Here is a 23,262-nt window from a genome sequence, read left to right as displayed (position 1 = left end):
CATCAGAACACTAATATAGAGTATAATGCTGTCTTTTGCATGTACCTCACCAGACACATGCAGCAGTTGGACAAACCACTGGGGTTTCTCACCTAGAAAACACAAGGCCTACAAACAATGCCATGATGTATGTGGATAGACTGAAAGCCATGCCACTATAATCTGTATTGGATGAGGTGACTTATGCCTGGCCTCTAGGAAAGTCTCTGATCCTGCCCTGGTAGGAATAGTACACATCCACAAATCAGATATAGCTGATGATATCAGCAATGTCTGGTGAGGAGAATGCGCTAATACCAGTGTCTCTCATGCTGGTGTAAAAGGCTCTCTGTAATGTCAGACAAGTGCACACATATACACCCCTGGTGATCACAGTGAGACTAGAACTTCTATTTATCTAAGTATACAGACTACAGAAGTTTGTACTTAAGGCAAGCATCACAGCTAAAGTCTGACTTCCAATGTCTAAGATAACACTTTATAGCTGAAGACTTCATTAATGTCTGATGAGGAGAAAAAGGCATAAACAGTGTCCCACATGCTAGTGTAAAAGGCTCTGTAATGTCAAGCAAGTGTGCACACACACACACACACACACACACACACACACACACACACACACACACGCACACACACGCACACACACACACACACACACACACACACACACACACACACACACACACACACACACACACACACACACACACACACACACACACACACACACACTTGACTGCAATGAGAATTGACATTGGTTTGATGGAAGTACTTTAAAGATTAGCACCAACTACACCTGGCCTTGAGGGACATGAGTTTCACCCTGGGGTGAATTTGCAGTCAGCCATCCATTTGTCCAGGTTGTGTTTGAATAGGGTCAATCTCTGGGAGACATACCAATACTTCACAAATTTGTGTGTCATCCTACCACAAAGGCCATGCAGATCTTCTTTGTTTCATTATAGTTTTAGTATATGTGTTGCCAACACAAGCACAAAAGGACTATGTTACTTATAGTGCGACCATGGTAGGACATAAACCTACAATCTTCTGATCCAAAGTCAGACACCTTATCCATTAGGCCACATGGCCAACTCTATATCTAAGGCAAGTGCCAAAGTCTGACTTGCAGTGTCTCAGACAACACTTTATAGCTAATGCCATCATCAGTGTCTGGTGAGGCGAATATGGCAATAACAATGTCCCACATGCTGGTGTAAAAGGCTCTCTGTAATGTCAAGCAAGTGTGCATGCACTCACACACTCACACACACACACACACACACACACACACACACACACACACACACACACACACACACACACACACACACAGTTGACTGCAGTGAGAACAGAACCCCTAAGTACACAGACTACAGAATGTAGTGCATTATGCAAGTACCATAGCATATTTCTGACATTTACAAGGCTGCGGGCCAATTTATAGTGGATGACATCAGCAGTGCATGTTGGAGAAAAGATATTGGTAGGTCTGCATGAAATGGATATGTCGGCATGTGCAAGTATCAAAATACTGTTAATTCATGAGATTGGATTAGGAACTGTAGGATACACACTTTTGCTCTTCAGGCTGGACAAACATACACACACACACACACACACACACACACACACACACACACACACACACACACACACACACACACACACACACACACACTTGACTATAGTGAGAAGAGCTTGCCTACCTAAGTAAACAGACCACAGAACTCAATAATTTATGCAAGTGTCATGGCACAAGACTGATTTTTACAGGATTACAGAAAAACTTATAGTGCATGACATCAACACCAGATGTAGGAAGGAAAATGATGGGAGGCCTGCATAGGTTCACAGCTTGATAGATTCCTAGGAGGTTACTATGCTAATGGATCTAGGGCCTTTACAACCTAGCCATGTAAAAACCCAAGTACCCTTATTGAGTATAATTAGATGTTAATTGTTAGTGAAGCGATTTTGTGATCAGCACTCACTGCTCCTGACCATGAAGGAAATGGGTGCCACCCATGGAGTGTATTTATAATCACAAATCTAGTTGTCAAATTTATGCTTGAACAGGGTCATTGAGGAGCACTACTTCACAGAGGAGTGGCAATCGCTGAAAGATATACTCTATCTGTCTCTCCAGCATCTTCTGTTAATGTCACAGGTTATGTTGAGATCTCTGTAGCAAGTTATTATTGCCCCATTTGATTTTCAGATGCCCAGCATTCCCATTAGGGTGTGTCCAAGACTGCTCTGTAGGCCAAGCCCATGTTGATTCTCAGCAACCTGCATGATACTGAGTACATTGACAGGGCTTTCAGTCTTTCCATGTAGGTCATGTTTTGGAGGCCCTGGATTCTATTGGTCAGAATCCTCTATGGTCTCTTCAGTTGCTGCAGGTGTCTGGTGAGGTAAATAGAAAAGGGAGCATTATACTTAATTAGTGGTCTGATAAGAGTCAAGTATAGTAGAGCTATGACCTTCTTGGTCTTGGATACATATCTCTAAGTTATGAAGTGGGTAATGTAGAATCTGTGTCTTACCACTATGGACACATAATGGTTGAAGTTTAGATTGCTATCAACCTGTGTTCCCAAGTCTCAAAACACTGAGTTTGAGGTTGGAGGAGTGCTATGTATAAAATAATTAGCAGGGCTACATTTTTACCAAAGGTGAAAATTAGGCATTTTCTTGTTATAAGTTTCAGTCTGTGGTTTGGCACCAATCATTTGTTTGTGTCAGTCCTTTCTGTAATATGTTAATGTCATTGGGGGACTATATATGATTGCACCCAGTTGACAGTCATGTGCAAACATGGCAAGCCTCAGGCCATCTACCTTTACCCGGACTTCAGAGAAATAGTTTCCACACAGTAGATCATTGTGGTACTCCACTGGTAATTGGTCTACTGGTGGAGGTGGACTCCCCAACTTTGACAGAAGGCTTTCTGTCAGTGAGTCAGTTGGCTACCCATCTAGTAGTGTATGGGTTAATTCCAAGATGGGAGACTTTCTCTATGATACCTGAATGGGGGATTGTGTCAAAGGACTTGGCTAAATCAAGATAGGTGGTATGTCCTATTTTTCCTCATCCAGGGCTTTGGGGACATTATCAAGGAAGTGCACTAGGTTTAATAAGCAAGATCTACCCTTGACAAAACTAATATGGGTCAAGTCAAGAGTACTGAAGGTCACCTATGTCCCTGTGGATAAGGTGGATGATGAATCTTTCCACATCCTTGCAGATAAGACTGGTTTGGTATGGATCAGTAGTTCCCAGGGTCAGTTGATGGATGTGTAAGCATGTTCAACTGTGAAGATAGTTCTAGTTCTGCGTGTTACCAGATTGACGTGCATTACTTATCACACAACAATTGATATTAATTTAAGTTGTGTAGTTGACATTTTTGTGAAAAAGTACTGGAAACACAGGAGTTGCAGTGCATGGGGGAGGCAAAACATTGCTACATTGTAAATATGTGACATAATGTTCAGTTTAAGTTTACACATGTAGTTTCATGGCAGAAAGAGTAAAATGGTTAGTAAACAGCACTACAACATGCAAATTTTTACTTTGCATAGTGCAGCAGTGAGCAGCGGGTTTGAGCGACAGTTGGCAAAGTGTTTGCGCATGTGAGATGCACGTTTCCATTACTTTCCCTGTTTTCTTAAATGCGAGACATTGCTAAAATTCTGAGAGCTAGTAATGAGAGTATGAAACACACCTGCTGCTTAGGTGAGTCTGTGGCAGCAGGTGTAAAATGCATTGGCACATTTCCTTTAGAGCCCATATGATACTAGGTTCAAATCTAGGTGTATGTAATACTTTTAAATAAACAGTTTGATAATATGGTGACATTAATTTTTTATATACACATTTTGCTTTGTGTTTTGGCATAGTGCAGCTGGGTTAAGTAGCATTACGGAGAGGTAACTGCAACATTACAGAGCCACTCACTGTCATTTGGCATTAGTGCGTGATAATGAAAAATAGAGGCCAAAAAGTGAAGGGATCCATGACTTTTTCTGCTACTAATGTGTGTTGTGTGTGCGTCTATTTTTTTCTCCAGATTATAGGTGTTAAAATGGGGTAGATAGACAAGTGGTGAAATGGGGAGCAAGCAGGGGAAACAACAAAGGGAAAGCAATACAGTAATGTACATGAGGGAGGTAGGTAAGAACTATAGCTCTCCATTTCTTCAACAGTAAATGCTGATAATATGTCCAGAATATTAGCTGAATTTGGACTGTCACCTCAAGAGACAGGAGTGACAACAACATAATCATGTTGTATAGCCAATTGTACTGAATCAAGTGTGTCAAGAAGAAATGTGTGCGAAATGGAGAGCTATGTATTGGACTTTTTTTTTTTTTTTTTTTGAGGAACAGGTGCCCGTTTTTCTTTTTTTTTTTAATTCAATAAGAGAAGAATGATGGGTAAGAGACATAGGTATTTGGGTCTATATTAGAACACCGAACATTCAAAATGTCGATTGTTCTAATATCGACCCATTGTCAGTGAATGCTGAAAATATCGAAGAAACAGAAAACCAAATTTTTTCCTAGGGAAAGAATTTAGTTGTCTGTTTCTGTTGCTTTGGTATTTAAAGCACTCTGTTGGAAAGTTACGGGTCAGGTTCAGGTACGTGTGCGATTGTGTGGACGTGAGGGTTAGGGCAGGTTAGGTGAGTTAGGGTTAGGGTGCAGGTCAGGTAAGTGTGTGATTGTGTGGACATGAGGGTTAGGGTGGGGTAGGTGAGTTAGGGTTAGGGCACGGGTGAGGTGACTGTGTGATAGTGACGGACCTTAGGGTTAGGGTTTGGGTTAAGGTAAGTGGATAGTTAGTAGTGTATGTATAGTTTAGTGTAGGGTTAGGTGTAAGAGTTTAGGTGTATGTGTGTGTGGATTGCTGTTTGTTTGGTGTGCTTGTGTTGTGTGTATGTGTTTTGGAACAGCAATTTTTTTCCCTAGGAAAAAAATTGCTGTTCAGAATGTTCGATGTTTTGAATTTTCGATTGATAGGGTTCAATATTAGAACACTCGACATTTTGAATGTTCAGTGTTCTAATATAGACCCTAAGTATTTCTGTGTGAGGTAGGTTGGGTAGGTGAGTAAGCAAATGCAAACAAACAAGACAAGAGACAGGGAAGGTGAAGGACACAAAAGGTTGCAGGACACCATGATTGGGGTGAGGGAGGGGACATTACAGACTCACGCCATTCAAACATGGAGAGAGTGAGAATCAAGTCCTTACCCACAGCAGTGTCATCCCTGTCCCCTTACTCCACTGGCAGCTGGAGTGCTTGACATTTTCTCCTCCTATGGACCATGAGGGAGAGCAGCTTTTCCATCCAGTGTAGGTGTATACTAATGGTGCAGTGCATGACTCTATGCACCAACCCTGGGATCTCCCTGTGGATGATGAAATCACTACCTCTGCCACTGCTTCAGGAGGGTACAACTGCACCAGGTGCTGGGGAAGTACTAGCTGAGGGCACATATAGTGCAGGGGCAGCAGAGGCAGCGCTGCCAGGTTGGCTTCCAGATGTGCTGGACATTGGTGCTGGAGCCAGTGGAGTGGGGGCAGGTCAATCCACTGGGGCTGGCCTACCTTGCTGTGCTGTGTAGCATTTACTGATTTGATACAGATGGATGTCTTGGAGACATTTTGATGACAATTGATTAGGGAACTGTGGTTACTGTGTTTTCAATGTCTGTTGACTCTGGCCATAGCCATATTGTGGGTGAGGTGCCATGTAGGATGGTTGTTATGGGTGCTCGGAGGAAGCCTGCTGTCCATCTAACACCTGATCCAGGTGTCTCTTCCCATGCCACTCAATGTATTTTTAGGGCTGTCAAGGAGCACTGGCACGTTCCCATAGGTCCTGCAGAGAAATGTTTAGGGTTGTAGATATGGCAGAGGTTGACATGCTTGACTGGCTCTGCTGTTTTTCTGAGTCAAAGGATCAGATGAATAACACATTGGAGTGGGTGGTGTCTGGGATGGAACATCTGCTGGGAGGAAGATGGCATCCCCATGGGCATAGGTCAGCCACATTGTCTGCTGTTAGCCAATGTGGCCATGCCTGATTATGCTCCCATAATGACAGTACTTTCACTGCTGCGTCAGTGGTTGAGCTGTCCACAACCAGACATGACAGACCATGAGGTCATGGTGCCTGGGCATGCTTGTGAAGGAAGCTCATCCAGCAGACATCAGTCATATTCAGGTAGCAGCAGTGCATCTAACCATGGGCATGGATATGCCAGTGCAACTCCTACCAGACCCAGTTCTCATGGATAGATATGACAATAATGAACTGCCACATCTACCATGCACAAGTCACACCTGTCCAACACAGCAAGATGTGGAGTTAGTAAGGAGCTTGGCTGTATTCATGCAGACACACACACACACCAATTTCATCTGGAGTACTGTACAGACAAACACAAAACAGTTGCATAGTTCAAACATGAATCTTAACACTCATTTTGTGTCACTTGCCATTTGTTACTTTATCCAAATGTCTCCATGTTACTCTTTCTTACTTACACACACTCAACAAACTTTTGTATTGGCCTAGACTTCCTGCCACTCCACACAACACCCTGTGCAAGAGATGATAACAATGCCATATCCCTGTTTTCTGTCTTTTGGATTCAAGGATACATAAGCTTTGTGTCTGATGCTCAGAGTGCACAGCTGACTTAGTGCTTAGTATATCTGCAGTTGTGATGCTGAATTGCTAATTTTACCTTTGACTTATATTGGTCTTAGAAAGTTAGACAGTTGATAGGATTTATTTTACATTGTCATTGTTAATGAGCTTGTGAGGGTTGTGAAGTCTGAAAATGAAATATGTCACATTAATTTCTAACTTCTCTCTTCAATGATTTTCCAGTACAAACGTATGGTGCTACACTGAAGGCATATGGTGACCATCAGTACTTCTGAGAGGTATGACTGTGTGAATCTTTGATGCCTGAGGCCTACTACTTAATAATGGACCCATAAGTCACATACATTTCTGCTGTCACATGTTAAGGTTATTTCTGTGCAAATCATACACCTTTTACTTGCTGACACTACCGAGTAATAACATGCAAGGATATGCCAGTCATTCATATTATTGCACAATACACTCCAGGTTCAGCATTGATCTTGTAAATCCAGCTATTGCAACAGTTTTAGTTCAGGGCTGACTCTGTCAGATGCTAGCAGTACAAAGCCATTACAGAGGCGGGTAAAGGTTGTGAATGCTGCCTGGCATCAATGTTAATATATGTATGTGCATAGAAGGAATGTTTTACCCCCTTAGGTGGTGAGTGACTGTACTATGTGTTGCCTCTTAGCCAATGAGAGGGCATATTGAGCACTTCTACATCTGCTTACATCCACAGCAACTTCTGGTTCACCCCGACTCCTCACCTGCATGTGGTTGTAGTGACCTTGCCCTTGGTGGTGGGATGTGTGCCCATTTCTTTTTTTGATCCTGCTGAAGCTGTTTTCTCAGGATGATGTTGTGTAGCATGGCACATACTGTGAAGATTTCAGTACATGTATGTTGATTGTACTGCAGGGCACCCGCAGATGTGCCCAGGCACTGGAACTACAACTTCTGCAGCCCAAACACATGCTCTATAATATTTCTGGTTTGAGCATGTACCTCATTATGGCTTTCTTCAGCAGGTATGTGTACATTTCTAATGAGCATCATCAGCCATGATTCCAGTGCATAACCTGCATCCCCCAGCAAACTACCCTGTAGAATATCCTCCCTAGTGAACAGCTGATACAATTGGGAGGTGTGCTAAATATGTGAGTCATGGTAATTGCCTGCACTTACCAGCACACAGATTCAGGATGATTCCCTGGCATTACACATGACTTGACAGTTCATGATTCTTTTTATGTAGAGTCTTCCCTTTTCCCCTAGGTGGGGCCTTAATTTGTATATGTGTGCAATCTATGGCACCCAGTACTTCAGGGTAGTGTGCTACATGGTAGAACTAATGTATATTTCTGGCCCTGTCCTCAGGAGTATGAGGGAAATATATGCTGTAACTGCCATGCTGTAGCATAGCATTCAGGAGTTGATGGAGGATCCTGGATACTGTTGCCTGTGACACCCCCATCATGTCCCCTGTTGGTCTCTGAAAGATAAGTGTAGCTAAAATCCTAAGTGCTACACATACCTTTGTCTCCATTGCAATGGATTCCCCTCAACTCTGAGTTGAGGATGACAGAGGTTGCAGAGTTCCTGTAGTATGTCTCTATCCACCTTGCAGTGCTCTACAATTTCTACATCATGTAGATTGTGGTGAGTTAAATGGGATCTGAAAACTCTTCTCCTTCTTGGCCTTGGTCTATTAGTAGTGGCAGCAGCATAGACTTCAGCCTGTTGCACATACACATAAATTAAAGCAGCAGCAGCAGCCCCCAGCACTGTTTCTGTGTAGATTATTTTCTGTAGCTGTAATCCAATAGATTTTGGAATTCACAAGGAAAACCAACACTGAGTCTACATGGTTGCATTTTAGCATGTTGAATAGCTCTTCCATCTTGAATTGGTTAATTAGCATACAATTCAGCTGCTTATGCTGTATTTAGCAAGCAATGGTGTTTACCTTATTTGGGTGGCTCTGCCATGGCTCTACACACTGTGTAGAACCACTTATTGCATCCAAAACAGTGCCCTACCATGTGTGCGTCATGGCATGATGCACACCCGGTGTAAACTGACCGTGTAGGCTTTATTGAATATGGCCATGTGTTTATTTTTATAGTAGTTTTTCCAATTCAGTAATAGTCTTTGGTATTGGTTGGAATATTTCAATTTAATGTTATTTCACAGTATGTCATTCATTAAGCCATCTCTGTAGTAGGCTCAGAAGTGAGTGAGTACTCATCATTGCAGAAAGCTAAATGCGTTTTACAGGCTACCCAAAATTTACTGCTGAGTATTTTACTGTTCTGTCAAATATAGTGCCCATTCATTTTATTTGGTTGCCAGCATTATGCTCCACTGTAGCATTGTTTGTTATACCTTGCTTTACCATACTTTGGCAAATATATTAAAATCTATGAAGTGATATGCACGCTCTCTTTCTTGCCCAGTTTGCAGTGTTCTCTGCCTTGTAGCTGTACATATTTTTATCTTATGTAAAGTGATATCACCTATATCAATGCGTGTCATGTTCATACTAGAATATACATGCTATCGCTTTCCACGGTGAATAATATGTGCAACTGTGATATGAACTTTATATCACTCTGTACCTCTTGTGTCAGAATGCATTTTAGAATGTCGGACAGCAGTTTGCCATGTGCATGCATAGCTCACGTTTTGATTATTCTCTATGAAAAAAAATTGGAATAATTACAGTGTAAACATCATCCACCATTGGGACTTGATGAATTTTGCAAAGAGATACCAGACAGAATACCTTATCAGCAGTTTTGTAGTTAGTGCCTATGATAATCATTATAATAACAAAATAATAACAATAACAAAAATTATAACAACTTGACACTTCATACATACCACAGAGGACACTCATTTTCTCTCTTTCTATGTCTGAATTTAAGTTTATCTGAAAACATTCAGCGTTATTTTGTGAATTATTGTGCAAATGTTTGGTAGCGGATGGTTTACTTTGATTAGTATTTTATGTTTTACCTCTGACTTTTACTGTCAGATGCATGAAAGGGACAACATGTAAAAAGACAAACTCTAGCCCTCCAAAGTGAAATACTCTCAACTATAAATTCATGCAGATTATAGACAGTGTATTCCAGAGCTTATCTGAAATATTCCTGTGTAGTTTTATGATTTATTGTACAACTGCTTGACAGGAGACATTTGTTTTGATTTATACTGGATTTTTTATCTCTGATTTTTACTGTTTAATGATGTGTAACAGTGAATGACAGTGAAAACAAACTATTGCATGTGAATGCACTCAAATAAGAGACATCCAGCATTTTATTGTGACTGGCACAACTAGTAAAGTAGGTCAGAATGACTTCTTTATGAATTACTTCTTTTTGTACTAGATTAGCTCAGCATACTTAATGTAATATTTATTTGCATAATGCTTGGGTAAAGCCTAATATGATGGAGGGGGGACAGTGTCTTCAAAAACAGGACAGATTTTAAATATTGCTCTAATAAATTTGTAAAGTTGCTGGGATAAGAGGTTTTGTGTTAGTATCCATTTTCTGAAGGAAATAGTGGCTTGCCAGAAAAGTATCATTTTTATGAGGAACATACCAAAACTGAGGCAAAAATCTGGACATTTTGTAAAAATTCTGACCAGGTGTGAGATATGGCTGCCAAGATTTTAGTAGGAACAGTGAAGGAAAAACAAGAAATATTTCTGTTTTGTTAATTTTAATGAATGTATGTGATTGTTCTTGCATTTTTATGTTTCCTAAGCATATCCCAGCAAAAAGTCTGGTCACTCAATTGGCGTTTATATCATGTTATTGAAAGCCGATAATGTCGAACACCAGTTAATTGAACCTAAATAATCTAAAGCACACAATATCGAACATTCAGAACAGCAATTTTTTTCCCAGGGAAAAAAATTACTATTCCGAAACACATTCACACAACACAGGCACACCAAAAAAACAGCAATCCACACACACTTAAAATCATACATCTAACCCTACACTAAACTATACAAACACTGCTATCTATCCACTTACCTTAACCCAACCCTAACCCTACGGTCTGTCACTATCGCACACTCACCTTACCCGCATCCTAACCCTAACTCACTTGACCTGCCCCTAACCCTAAACTCTGTCACTATCGCACACTCACCTCACCAGCGCCCTAACCCTAGCTCACGTAACCTGCACCCTAAACCTAATGTCCACACAATCACACCCTTACCTGAACCCCCGTAACTTTCCACCACAGTGCTAAAAATAGCAAAGCCACAAAAACGGGCAACCAAATTATTTCCCTAGGAAAGAATTAGATGTTCTGCAGCTTTGTTATTTTTAGCTTTCGATGCATAGTCTTCGACATTGTGGCATTCAACGTTATCAGCTTTCGATAACGTGATATGAACCCCTCAATTGTACTTCAGTGATTGGACTTTTTTCTATTGGTTTATGCTCGATTTACAAGGGCATGCTAGTTGGGCTGTCCATTCAGTGTGCCCCTTTTTAAACAGTAATTTGCAATCATTGTATAACTTAATACAACCCTCACGCACACACTGAAGTAAACAGTTGTCTGTCACACTGTAGTAAACAGCTATCACACAGTATTAAACAGTTGTCTGCTATGATTTTCCTGCGTCTTCATTTTTGCAAAATCAAATTATACAAAATGCTTTCTTTTCTGTGCTAATTCTTTATGGTATAACATTCAAATGTACTTTACTGTAAGCCTGTCATTGAGATGAATCAGACAATATATAGTTTTCTCCCTAAAATCTATTAGTAGCCAGTGATTTATTAGTTTTACATCTGTCTTGTCACAGTGAATGCTAAGCACCCTACACCTTACTAAGAATCTTATCCTATTCCATCTTACTTTTGTTACTTTTCATGTGACTATATCTGCATTTATTTAATTGTTTGACAGAGTAACTGATTGTGCTGCATTCTGATTACTTTTTAATTAAATATGCTGTAGACTACAGCAAATATGCCAACCCACTGCAGAACTGTTTTGCTCTCACTCCTTCCCCATGCATCAGCAGAATGCACAACTGGATGATAAGGAAACTGGTCAGCATACAATAAACAGAAACACCAGTTTATTGAAATGAGTAACAATAGGCCCACTGACGTAACTAAAATACAAAAATTGATACAATGTAGAATAAGAAAGACCAATTTATAAGTGGAGAGGATAATTGTAGCAACAAGAAATGGTAAAACAAACTTTGTATGTGAGCTTTAACTGTTAATTACCTCTTCACCATAAAAGTTTACAATGCAACTACCCATTCCCTTAAGCTGGTGCTCTCTTGACAGCAAAACCCAGGTATAGTTCCATTCAGTTCCCTTTTTATGTTATTATTATTAATTTTGTTTATATTCACCAAGAACAGAGACAGCTAAATGCCCATTTATCCTTTCCCAACTCTATAACTACCCATTGTACTATACTCTGAAGCCTCATAATGTGTCCTATGCTGAAGCATACCTAATCTGACCCAAGAACATATTGCTGTTGTCTTTCCATGTTTTTTTTTTTTTTTTGTTAATATGGCGACTTTGGGTCTTCAGGCCTCAAACTCAAGTACCTGTATTTGGAAGTTCACTGTTCGACCACCATACCATACTGCCCCCCCTTTTTTTATCTCAAAGAGTTCCTTTGTTGCAATAAGATTTCTTAGCAGTCCTACCTTTAAGGTCCTCCCTATCTCTGTCTTAACTGACTTCTCTCTCTTCTTCTCCCACTATTTTATTTAATCATTTATTTATTTATCTATTTATTTTTTGGGACCATCTAAATCTTTGAAAAGGCTGCTCTGGGATTCAATATAGTTGTTAAGCTAGATAATTTAGTGCCTACATTGTAACTTCTAACTAGCTCCCCTGAATGACAATATGTGTTACTTCACCATCACTTGACCTGCTACCAACACCTGATGCTAGTCTTAACAACAGCTTCAGGCTATTTGCTTTGAATTAGAGTAATTTCTTCTCTCTGGCTTCTATTTATTTTTATTTATTCCTTCTTTCTTTTTCTACTTAATGAGTCCCTCCCCCGAAACATGAGCATTTCTGATGGCATGGCACAGTATCTCTCAACCTCCCTGAAATGGGGCTGAAATCTCCATCCCTGCTAATTGTTAGTCGTCTTTTTTTTTTATTTATGTATTTTTTCTTTTTAGTCACTCAGCCAGTGAACATAATTTTAAGTGTGTACCCCCTGGCCCAAAGCTGTATGCATCAGGCATAGAGCTTGCCAAGGTGTGCACTGACAGGGAGCATAAAATACTGTTGGAAGCACCACACCAAGTGTGCTTTATGAGAAGCTATCATTCCAAGAGAAAGATCACCCATGTTGCTGCTATAAAGGCAATGCAATTCAATGTGATGTGCCCCTTGGCCCAAAAACCTCACCAAGTTTTCACCTTGAAACTGAAAGGCAAATGTTTACCTTAATAGCAGCCTTATGCCTTAGTTGCTTCACAATACACTGGACTGCTTAAACAATGAAGGTTTGATAAATAACTTCCGAGAGTTGAGGAAACACTAAATAATGTTTAAGAAGGAAGAAGATATTCACATGCTAAATAAAAAGCTAGTAATTAATAACACTGTGCTGTTACTGATCAATGTGTTACCTCTACTTCTTACCTTTCATTTTTTGAAAGACAAGGCCGCAAATTCCCCAAATATGGACCTACCTTATGACCATCTGCCACCTGCCAGTACCTGACAAACAAAACTCAGATAATTTATTGTTAGAATTTGAAAGGTTGGGACTTGAAATCATATATCAGTGTATGTGTGTGTGTGTGTGTGTGTGTGTGTGTGTGTGTGTGTGTGTGTGTGTGTGTGTGTGTGTGTGTGTGTATTTCTATCTCTCTCTCTATATATAAATATATATATATACATATATATATATATATATATATATATATATATACATATATATATATATATATATATATATATACATATGTATCTATCTATCTATATCTATATATATATATATATATATATATGGGTCTACTTCAAATGGTCGAAGATGATGTTGGCCAACAAAGTGAACTTTGCCCTTTTCCCAACAGTAGTGCAATCTCATAGTTGGTATATTTAGTTGGGAGGGGTACGGTTTAGGTTTTCTTAATGTTTGGATGGTTGGTTACTTAGCCTGGGAAGATCTTCATTGCTGCAGTGGTTCAATGAAATGGGTTTTCAGTATTATCATCTCAGTGATCTGTTCTTTGATTATGTGGGGTTTTGATGATTTGAAGTACACCACTACACACACACCCACACACACACACACACACACACACACACACACATATGTGTGTGTGTGTGTGTCTGTGTGTGTGTGTGTGTGTGTGTGTGTGCATGTTTGAAAATAGATGTATAACTACCTGTAACATGATGCTCTTTTATAATATATTAACAGATATAAATGAAAAAAAATGTATTGTGATGTAATTTATATAGACTTATTTTCAGCTTTTGATAGGATCACATAGAAAACGTTATTAAATAAATTATAACTAGATACTGATATAATTTTAAAAAGATGGGCAGCTGCAAGGCTTACGCATAGGACATAAGAGAAATTTCAGGTTACATTTGGGTTGCTTGACATGTCTATGTCTTAAGCACATATTTGTTTAGTTTGCATCTTTCTGATATATATTTTCATCTAATGTGTTCTATATTCTGTATGCTTATGACCTGAAAATACATAAACTGTTTAAATCTTGTTATCACTTGGGTATAGTAGAATAACAATCTAATGAATACATCAAGAACTAAGGATAAGAAATTTGGGAGACATTGAAAGGATAATATGTAATACAACGCACAGTGATTGAAACTGTAGATTCATCTAAGGACCTTGTTATATGGGTAGACTGAGTTTTCAGTTTTTTTTCCTGACTATATTAACCAGCTGGAGAATTATATTTATAAAAATAGCTACATAAAAAGATTCATAAAATCTAAGAAATCAGAAATGATGAAATCATTGTAAGTTACTTTAGACCCAAAACAGAGAATGGGATAATAATTCTGAAACCATATAAACTGGGAAGAGTACAGGAAAATATATCAAGGGCATCCATGGATGTGAAATTTTAAGGTATTATAGCATATTAAAGCATCTAACCTTGTATATTGTCTCATATAGATATTTATGAAGATCATTTTTTCTGGTATAAAGGGCATTTAGCTATAACTACAGGAGTTATCAAAGAGCAGTAGAGAATCGTCAGACAACCGACATGGTAATGAGAGCTGTACTAGTTGGTTCTTTCATAAAGTAGCTGATATCTGGAATAGACTACTAAATTATATTAAAGCAAGAAGTAGTTCGGACAGTTTTAAAAAGAACTTGAGCACTTATTTTGGGTATGACTGTTATGGTATACTGACAGGCTAGAAGGGCACTATTGCCTATTCCTGAAATATTTATATGTATGTATACCTATGTACATATCTCCATGCACAGCTGGTCATTCATGTACATTAGTTTATTTAGCATTTGTGAACATAATAATAGTTATTATGAAGACCTGTTTTTAAATAATGACGATACATCATTAATCTAGATAAATGATCCTTAATTTTGTGCAGTTGTGCAGGAAAAATTGTGAAAATCAGATCCACATTTATAAAATAATTCACAATAAATGCTTTATACTTATTTACAAACCAGGTAGCTAACCCAGTAGCAAACCCAATAAAGTGATTTGCTCAAGAACAGACAATACCAGTTAAAGCCAATAGTCCAACCATCACATAAAATAATATAAAATAACTTTATTCATGACACGCTGCTGAACTTTTGAGTCAAAAAACTCTTTTTCAATGCAAAACAGTTACATCAATTAATTCAACAGTTAAATAACGTTTTGAAATATTAGTCAGCCTTTCAGAGAACAGCAATATCATATAGTATTACACATATTAAACCATTTAAATGTGGGATAATATTTCTATTGAAATATATGTGTCCATCTAAATTACAAAATAAATTACTAAATTACAATAAATATTACTTATTTAAAAGGACAACTTCTATAAAAAGGACAGCATCTGTAATCTAAAAAAAGGACTGTGCCAAAAATATAATATCAAAACACATGAAAGTAGCATTACAAAAAAACATTTCACAAAACCAGTTCCAACATAAAATATAAAATGCCATAAATTGCAGTTAAAATATTAAATATGTGATTGTTTTCATTTCAGTATAGGTTTTATACTATTCATCTTATTCAAGCCGGGTGGCATATTAGCCCTAAAGTAATTTATCAATCTATATTCTGCAGCTTCAGTTTTAGTAACAATATTTCCTCCTTGGTGGTTAAGATATATTTTTGTAAGACTCTAAACTTAAATGAATGTTCATTACCATAGTGAAAGATGTTTCTATATTGGGTGTTTGTGTCAGTCCTTCTACGAATATATGAAAGATGTGATGCTATCCTATCTTTGAGCTTTTGATTTGTTTTACCTATATAGAAGCATGTGCATTTTGTAAATTAGCAAGATAGACCACATTATCAGTATTACAAGCAGGAAAAGTATTAAACAGGAATGTCTCACTAGAAATTGGATGCACAAAATCTACATGAGTATTAATATACTTACAATAAATTACAACACAAAAAACAAAAAAACTGTTTAAAAACCGCACACGGCGAGCGAAAACTAAGACAGCAAATAAAAACAACAAAGGTTTAATAAAGTAAAGTAAGCGCTTTCGGAAAAGCTAGTACTTTTCCTTCATCAGACATTTTGAAAATCAATTAACTCACATTTTATACCTTCAGCTAACTTCAATTATGATCAATTAAGTTACAATTGTATTAAATTAAAGGAATACCATTACAAAAACTTTTAAAACCATACTGCCATTAGGTAGTTATGTATCAAGAACATTATATATATATATATATATATATATATATATATATATATATATATATATATATATATATATATATACTTCTTAATTAAAAAGGCAAACTACACCAAAATTACCAAGTATTGTTTGCACAGCCAAATCTACTACCCACAAGGCAATCAAAAATGCCACATGAACAAGCAAAAATACTATTTATAAACAAGGGGGGTACTACAATTATTCCAGTAAAATAAAATAGATTCATATTTTACTTATCCTATAGTTTCTTTTACAATTTTAAAATTAAAATTAATTAAAAACAAGTAATCTTCTCAAAGCTAGTAGTTTCAAAATACATTTTAAAGATACAAACTCATTCAAACCTGGAGGGGCATAAGCCACTGTTCTAATATGCCAAAAAAGTTCTTGGATTTCTAAATCTAATTGCCATGAACTGCCTCTAGGGTTAACCAAAACTTGATGTAATACAGCAAATTTAAAATTGTGGTTTGGATGTTCAACTAAATGCCTTGCCAGAGCGTTGTTGGTGTCTTGCTTTTAAATAGCATACTGATGTTCGTAAATACGCTGCTTTAGTTGCCTCTCTGTCTTCCCTATATAGAACGCAGTACAATCCTGGCAAATAGCAGAATAAACAACAGCTTTAGTTGTACAGGAATATTTACCTTGGATTTTATAGGTCTTGTTTCTAATATTAAACTGCTTGTCCGTGATGAGATGCTTGCACTGATGGCAAGCTCCACACTTAAACATTCCATTATTTCTGATCTTTTTATTTGTATTTCGACATTCCAAAATGGCTTTGATATTAGGACCCCTCCTATATGCAATTTTTGGTTTGTCACCCAAAACTTTATTCAATCTACTATCTTCTATTATTAACACCCAGTTTTTATTTAAGATGTCTTTGATATAAGGACTATCTAAACTATATGTACAAAGGAAACTGGTGTGAAAATCTTGAGTTACCAAACCAGAAGTATGGTGGCTCTGGTTATCAATTACTTCTTTATGAACATCTAAAGTATTAGACAGGAGAGGCTTAAAATGTCCGAACTGTCTCTTAAGAATCACTTCATTAGAGATTTTATTTACCAAACAAGGAGGGTACCCACTTTTGATAAACATTGATTCTAGAAGGGCACATTCATTGATAAAATCTATTTTTTCGGAAACCATTCTAGCTGCCCTCACCAGCTGGCCCTTAACAACCACTCTCTTTTGATGGTGAGGGTGACAGCTTGAAAAATGAAGAAATGAGTTTGAATATGTAGGTTTCCTATAGATTGTACTTATGAACCTGGACCTCCTTGTATCTTTAAGGATGTGAACATCAAGAAAATTGATTTGATCTTGTTGAAAATCATATGTGAATTCTAAAAAGTCAGTCATACCTGAAATAATGGAAACGAACTCTGAAGCGAGTTCACTGATACCTTTCCATACAAAGAACATGTCATCCTGGTAATGAGTATACCAGGCGACATTGTTCTTAAATATAGCATTATTGAAAAGTAGAGTCTTTTCCCAATGAGCTATGACACAGTTGGCAAAACTACCTCCACATGGGGAGCCCATTGCAACCCCAGTTTTTTGGAGGCAGATCTGCCCCTCAAACCACATAAAATTATTGGTTAGTATTATATCCAGGAGGGTTTCCACTAGATAGTGTTTTCATTAGCTTCCCTCTCCATCATAAATTCTCTAATCCATTCTAATCCTGTACTATGAGGTATGACCGTATAAAGGTCTTTAACATCTATTGTTAAGAAGGTGTAATCTTGATGGAAGGGAATTTTGCTTAGAGCCATTAAAAAAACTCCAGGAATCCTTAAAAATCTGTGTTTCTTTTACTACAAATGGTTTTAAAATGCTGTCCACGTATTTAGCACACCCATAAGTAATGGAACCCTGCCCATCAGCTATTGGTCTAAAAGGGGGTTCAACAATACTTTTGTGAATCTTGAGTGTGCCAAACAACGCTGGAGTTCTTGGAGCCAGCATTGACAAATAATTATACAAATCTAGATCCACAGAACCTTCCAAAAATAGATCTTGTAAAATCAACCTAATCTTTCTATAGGCTATGTGAAGCTCATTTTGGCTAACTAGTGCATAGGCTGGAGAATTTATAAATTTCGTCATATTTTCCACGTATGTGTTGTGGTCCATCAAAACTAACCCACCCCCTTGTCAGGTTTCATTACTCTTATATTACACTCATGCAATAATGTAATAAAATCACGTTCATTGTCATTGATGTTTTTTATATTTCTCTTATTTATATGAGTGTTAAAATTAGAGTTCAGAGCTCTCAAGTCCAACTCTCACATTTTCTCAAATAAGAGTAAATTGGGATGAAGGGGGGGTTAAACAAGCTGGACACTTTTACTGAATTGATAAGAGAGGGCACCGGTCCCATGAGGACATTCAAATTCAATTTACGAACAAATAATTTAAGGTCAATTATGGTTTTCACAGGATCCATGAATCCATCTGGGACGAAGGTTAGGCCCTTAGAAAAAAATCCCACTATGTCTTGAGGTATGTCTAACACAGTGTAATTATATATGTGGAAATCTTCACTAGAACATGCCAAAATATGAGGATTTCTAATATGGACTTGGGTTAACACCTCCGCTGATTGCGTTTGTTCCTTTGACGCCCCCGGTTGTTGTTCAAGTTCGGCTTTGTCTGTTGATAGTTCTGTTCCTTTGGAAAACCCTGTTGGCAACTTGTACTTGGTTGGTTAACATCTTCCACCTTGTGTTGTTGTTGAGTGTTAGAGTTTTTATTATATGGAAAGTTCTTATTATTATTGTTATTGATTCTTGCACTTCTACGAGGAATGGGCTGATGTTCGGTACTAGTGCCACGTTCTCCATCCGAGAAGGTGACATTAGATTGAGGTACATTATATGCAGACTCTTGTAAATCATGGTTCGAATCTAGAGGTTTAAAGATTAAGGGAGGCCGAGGGTAAGCTTTCCCATTTTGATATTGCTGTAAGTCCCTGGCTGTTTTCTTCTTTTTACCATTCAGCAGCTTACTCATGGCTGCTTCGATTCTAGTAAAAATACATTTATAATCGTATTTGTAACAAGGGAAATCTGAGTTGGATTGAATTGTGTGCTCTAATATTTCCAACTCTCCCTTAAGGGAATTAACCTCTGCTTTGTAGTGGTTGATTAATACATTAATAAATTCGAACCCTTGTTTGTCGAATAAGTCTAAAAGTGATTTATGGAAATCAGACCCCTCTTCTAAACCAGCAGGGTACCTCCATTGTCGAAGACCTTTAGGGATCAGTTTTTTTACCGGAGAGGCGAATGCCGTCGGGAACCTTACAGCTTTGATCCAAGTTCTTCTCAGCCGAGTTGATGTCCTAACACAGCGAATGGACAACTTCACGAGTGGAAATAATATAACAGCCAACGTTAATCATAGGACTGCCAACATTTGGAGGGCTGAACTGGGAGGCTCTGACTCATTCTCTGAACCTCCTGCAGTAAGCTCAACTGTTCGTCAGCCTGCTTTGAACGACAGTAGTTCAGAAAATGGTGGTGTCAATAATGGTCTTAATGGATCTAATGATTTTCAGTTGACCCCAGGACAACGCTCACAGCAGACACATAACTCTAATGGCTTTGGCATTGCCCAGGAAGCTGGCAATAATTCCTTTCCTGTTTTGGGGAATTTTTTAAATAACAACTATTTCTTTAATGACGCTGACCTAGATATTCCATCTCAAGATGAAATTCCAGTGGTGAGTAATATTGTTACTATCATAAATGATTTTGATAATAAACTTTTTAGATGCAGAAAGATTCAACTTGAAATCTCATATCTTGAAGAGTGTGTATCTAAAAAAACTGATCCCTAAAGGTCTTTGACAATGGAGGTACCCTGTTGGTTTAGAAAAGGGGTCTGATTTCCATAAATCACTTTTAGACTTATTCGACAAACAAGGGTTCGAATTTATTAATGTATTAATCAACCACTACAAAACAGAGGTTAATTCCCTTAAGGGAGAGTTGGAAATATTAGAGCACACAATTCAATCCAACTCAGATTTCCCTTGTTACAAATACGATTATAAACGTATTTTTACTAGCATCGAAGCAGCCATGAGTAAGCTGCTGAATGGTAAAAAGAAGAAAACAGCCAGGGACTTACAGCAATATCAAAATGGGAAAGCTTACCCTCGGCCTCCCTTAATCTTTGAACCTCTAGATTCGAACCATGGTTTACAAGAGTCAGCATATAATGTACCTCAATCTAATGTCATCTTCTCGGACGGGGAACATGGCACTAGTACCGAACATCAGCCCATTCCTCATAGAAGTGCAAGAATCAATAACAATAATAATAAGAACTTTCCATATAATAAAAACTCTAACACTCAACAACAACACGAGGTGGAAGATGTTAACCAACCAAGTACAAGTTGCCAACAGGGTTTTCCAAAGGAACAGAACTATCAACAGACAAAGCCGAACTTGAACAACAACCGGGGGCATCAAAGGAACAAACGCAATCAGCGGAGGGGTTAACCCAAGTCCATATTAGAAATCCTTGTATTTTGGCATGTTCTAGTGAAGATTTCCACATATATAATTACACTGTGTTAGACATACCTCAAGACATAGTGGAATTTTTTTCTAAGGGCCTAACCTTCGTCCCAGATGGATTCATGGATCCTGTGAAAACCATAATTGACCTTAAATTATTTGTTCGTAAATTGAATTTGAACGTCCTCATGGGACCGGTGCCCTCTCTTATCAATTCAGTAAAAGTGTCCAGCTTGTTTAACCCCCCTTCATCCCAGTTTACTCTTATTTGAGAAAATGTGTGAGTTGGACTTGAGAGTTCTGAACTCTAATTTTAACACTCATATAAATAAGAGAAATATAAAAAACATCAATGACAATGAACGTGATTTTAGTACATTATTGCATGAGTGTAATATAAGAGTAATGAAACCTAACAAGGGGGGTGGGTTAGTTTTGATGGACCACAACACATACGTGGAAAATATGATGAAATTTATAAATTCTCCAGCCTATGTACTAGTTAGCCAAAATGAGCTTCACATAGCCTATAGAAAGATTAGGTCGATTTTACAAGATCTATTTTTGGAAGGTTCTGTGGATCTAGATTTGTATAATTATTTGTCAATGCTGGCTCCAACAACTCCAGCATTGTTTGGCACACCCAAGAGTCACAAAAGTATTGTTGAACCCCCTTTTAGACCAATAGTTGATGAGCGGGGATCCATTACTTATGGGTGTGCTAAATACGTGGACAGCATTTTAAAACCATCTGTAGTAAAAGAAACACAGATTTGCAAGGATTCCTGGAGTTTTTTAACGGATCTAAGCAAAATTCCCTTCCATCAAGATTACACCTTCTTAACAATAGATGTTAAAGACCTTTATACGGTCATACCTCATAGTACAGGATTTGAATGGATTAGAGAATTTATGATGGAGAGGGAAGCTAATGAAAACACTATTTATCTAGTGGAAACCCTCTGGGATATAATACTAACCAATAATTTTATGTGGTTTGATGGGCAGATCTACCTCCAAAAAACTGGGGTTGCCATGGGCTCCCCATGTGGAGGTAGTTTTGCCAACTGTGTCATGGCCCCATTGGGAAAAAACTCTACTTTTCAATAATGCTATATTTAAGAACAATGTCGCCTGGTATACTCATTACCAGGATGACATGTTCTTTGTCTGGAAAAGTACCAGTGAACTTGCTTCAGAGTTTGTTTCCATTATTTCAGGTATGACTGACTTTTTAGAATTCACATATGATTTTCAACAAGATCAAATCAATTTTCTTGATGTTCACATCCTTAAAGATACAAGGAGTTCCAGGTTCATAAGTACAATCTATAGGAAACCTACATATTCAAACTCATTTCTTCATTTTTCAAGCTGTCACCCTCACCATCAAAAGAGAGCGGTTGTTAAGGGCCAGCTGGTGAGGGCAGCTAGAATGGTTTCCGAAAAAATAGATTTTATCAACGAATGTGCCCTTCTAGAATCAATGTTTATCAAAAGAGGGTACCCTCCTTGTTTGGTAAATACAATCTCTAATAAAGTGATTCTTAAGAGACAGTCCGGACATTTTAAGCCTCTCCTGTCTAATGCTTTAGATGTTCATAAAGAAGTAATTGATAACCAGAGCCACCATACTTCTGGATTGGTAACTCAAGATTTTCACACCAATTTCCTTTGTACATATAGTTTAGATAGTCCTTATATCAAAGACATCTTAAATAAAAACTAGGTGTTAATAATAGAAGATAGATTGAATAAAGTTTTGGGTGACAAATCAAAAATTACATATAGGAGGGGTCCTAATATCAAAGCCCTTTTGGAATGTCGAAATACAAATAAAAAGATCAGGAATAATGGAATGTTTAAGTGTGGAGCTTGCCATCAGTGCAAGCATCTCATCACGGACAAGCAGGTTAATATTAGAAACAAGACTTATAAAATCCAAGGTAAATATTCCTGTACAACTAAAGCTGTTGTTTATTCTGCTATTTGCCAGGATTGTACTGCGTTCTATATAGGGAAGACAGAGAGGCAACTAAAGCAGCGTATTTACGAACATCAGTACGCTATTAAAAAGCAAGACA

The 23,262-nt window shown here is 37.9% G+C and overlaps 2 non-coding genes across 2 annotated transcripts; both read right to left on the bottom strand.

Moving 5' to 3' along the window:
- Nucleotides 1–888: 888 nt before the first annotated feature.
- LOC122795199 lies at nucleotides 889–995 on the bottom strand. The gene has a single exon (XR_006363792.1). It is a non-coding gene; the product is annotated as a U6 spliceosomal RNA (small nuclear RNA).
- A 24-nt stretch (nucleotides 996–1,019) lies between these two features.
- On the bottom strand, nucleotides 1,020–1,092 carry TRNAQ-UUG. Its single transcript has one exon. It is a non-coding gene; the product is annotated as a tRNA-Gln (tRNA).
- Nucleotides 1,093–23,262: the final 22,170 nt, after the last annotated feature.

Source organism: Protopterus annectens, chromosome 2.part1 (genome assembly GCF_019279795.1).
Source record: "Protopterus annectens isolate FY-2018-M chromosome 2.part1, PAN1.0, whole genome shotgun sequence".
In the NCBI taxonomy this organism is placed as follows: domain Eukaryota; kingdom Metazoa; phylum Chordata; order Ceratodontiformes; family Protopteridae; genus Protopterus; species Protopterus annectens.
Note: the sequence above shows the minus strand (reverse complement) of the source record. Positions and strands in the feature narration are given on the sequence as shown.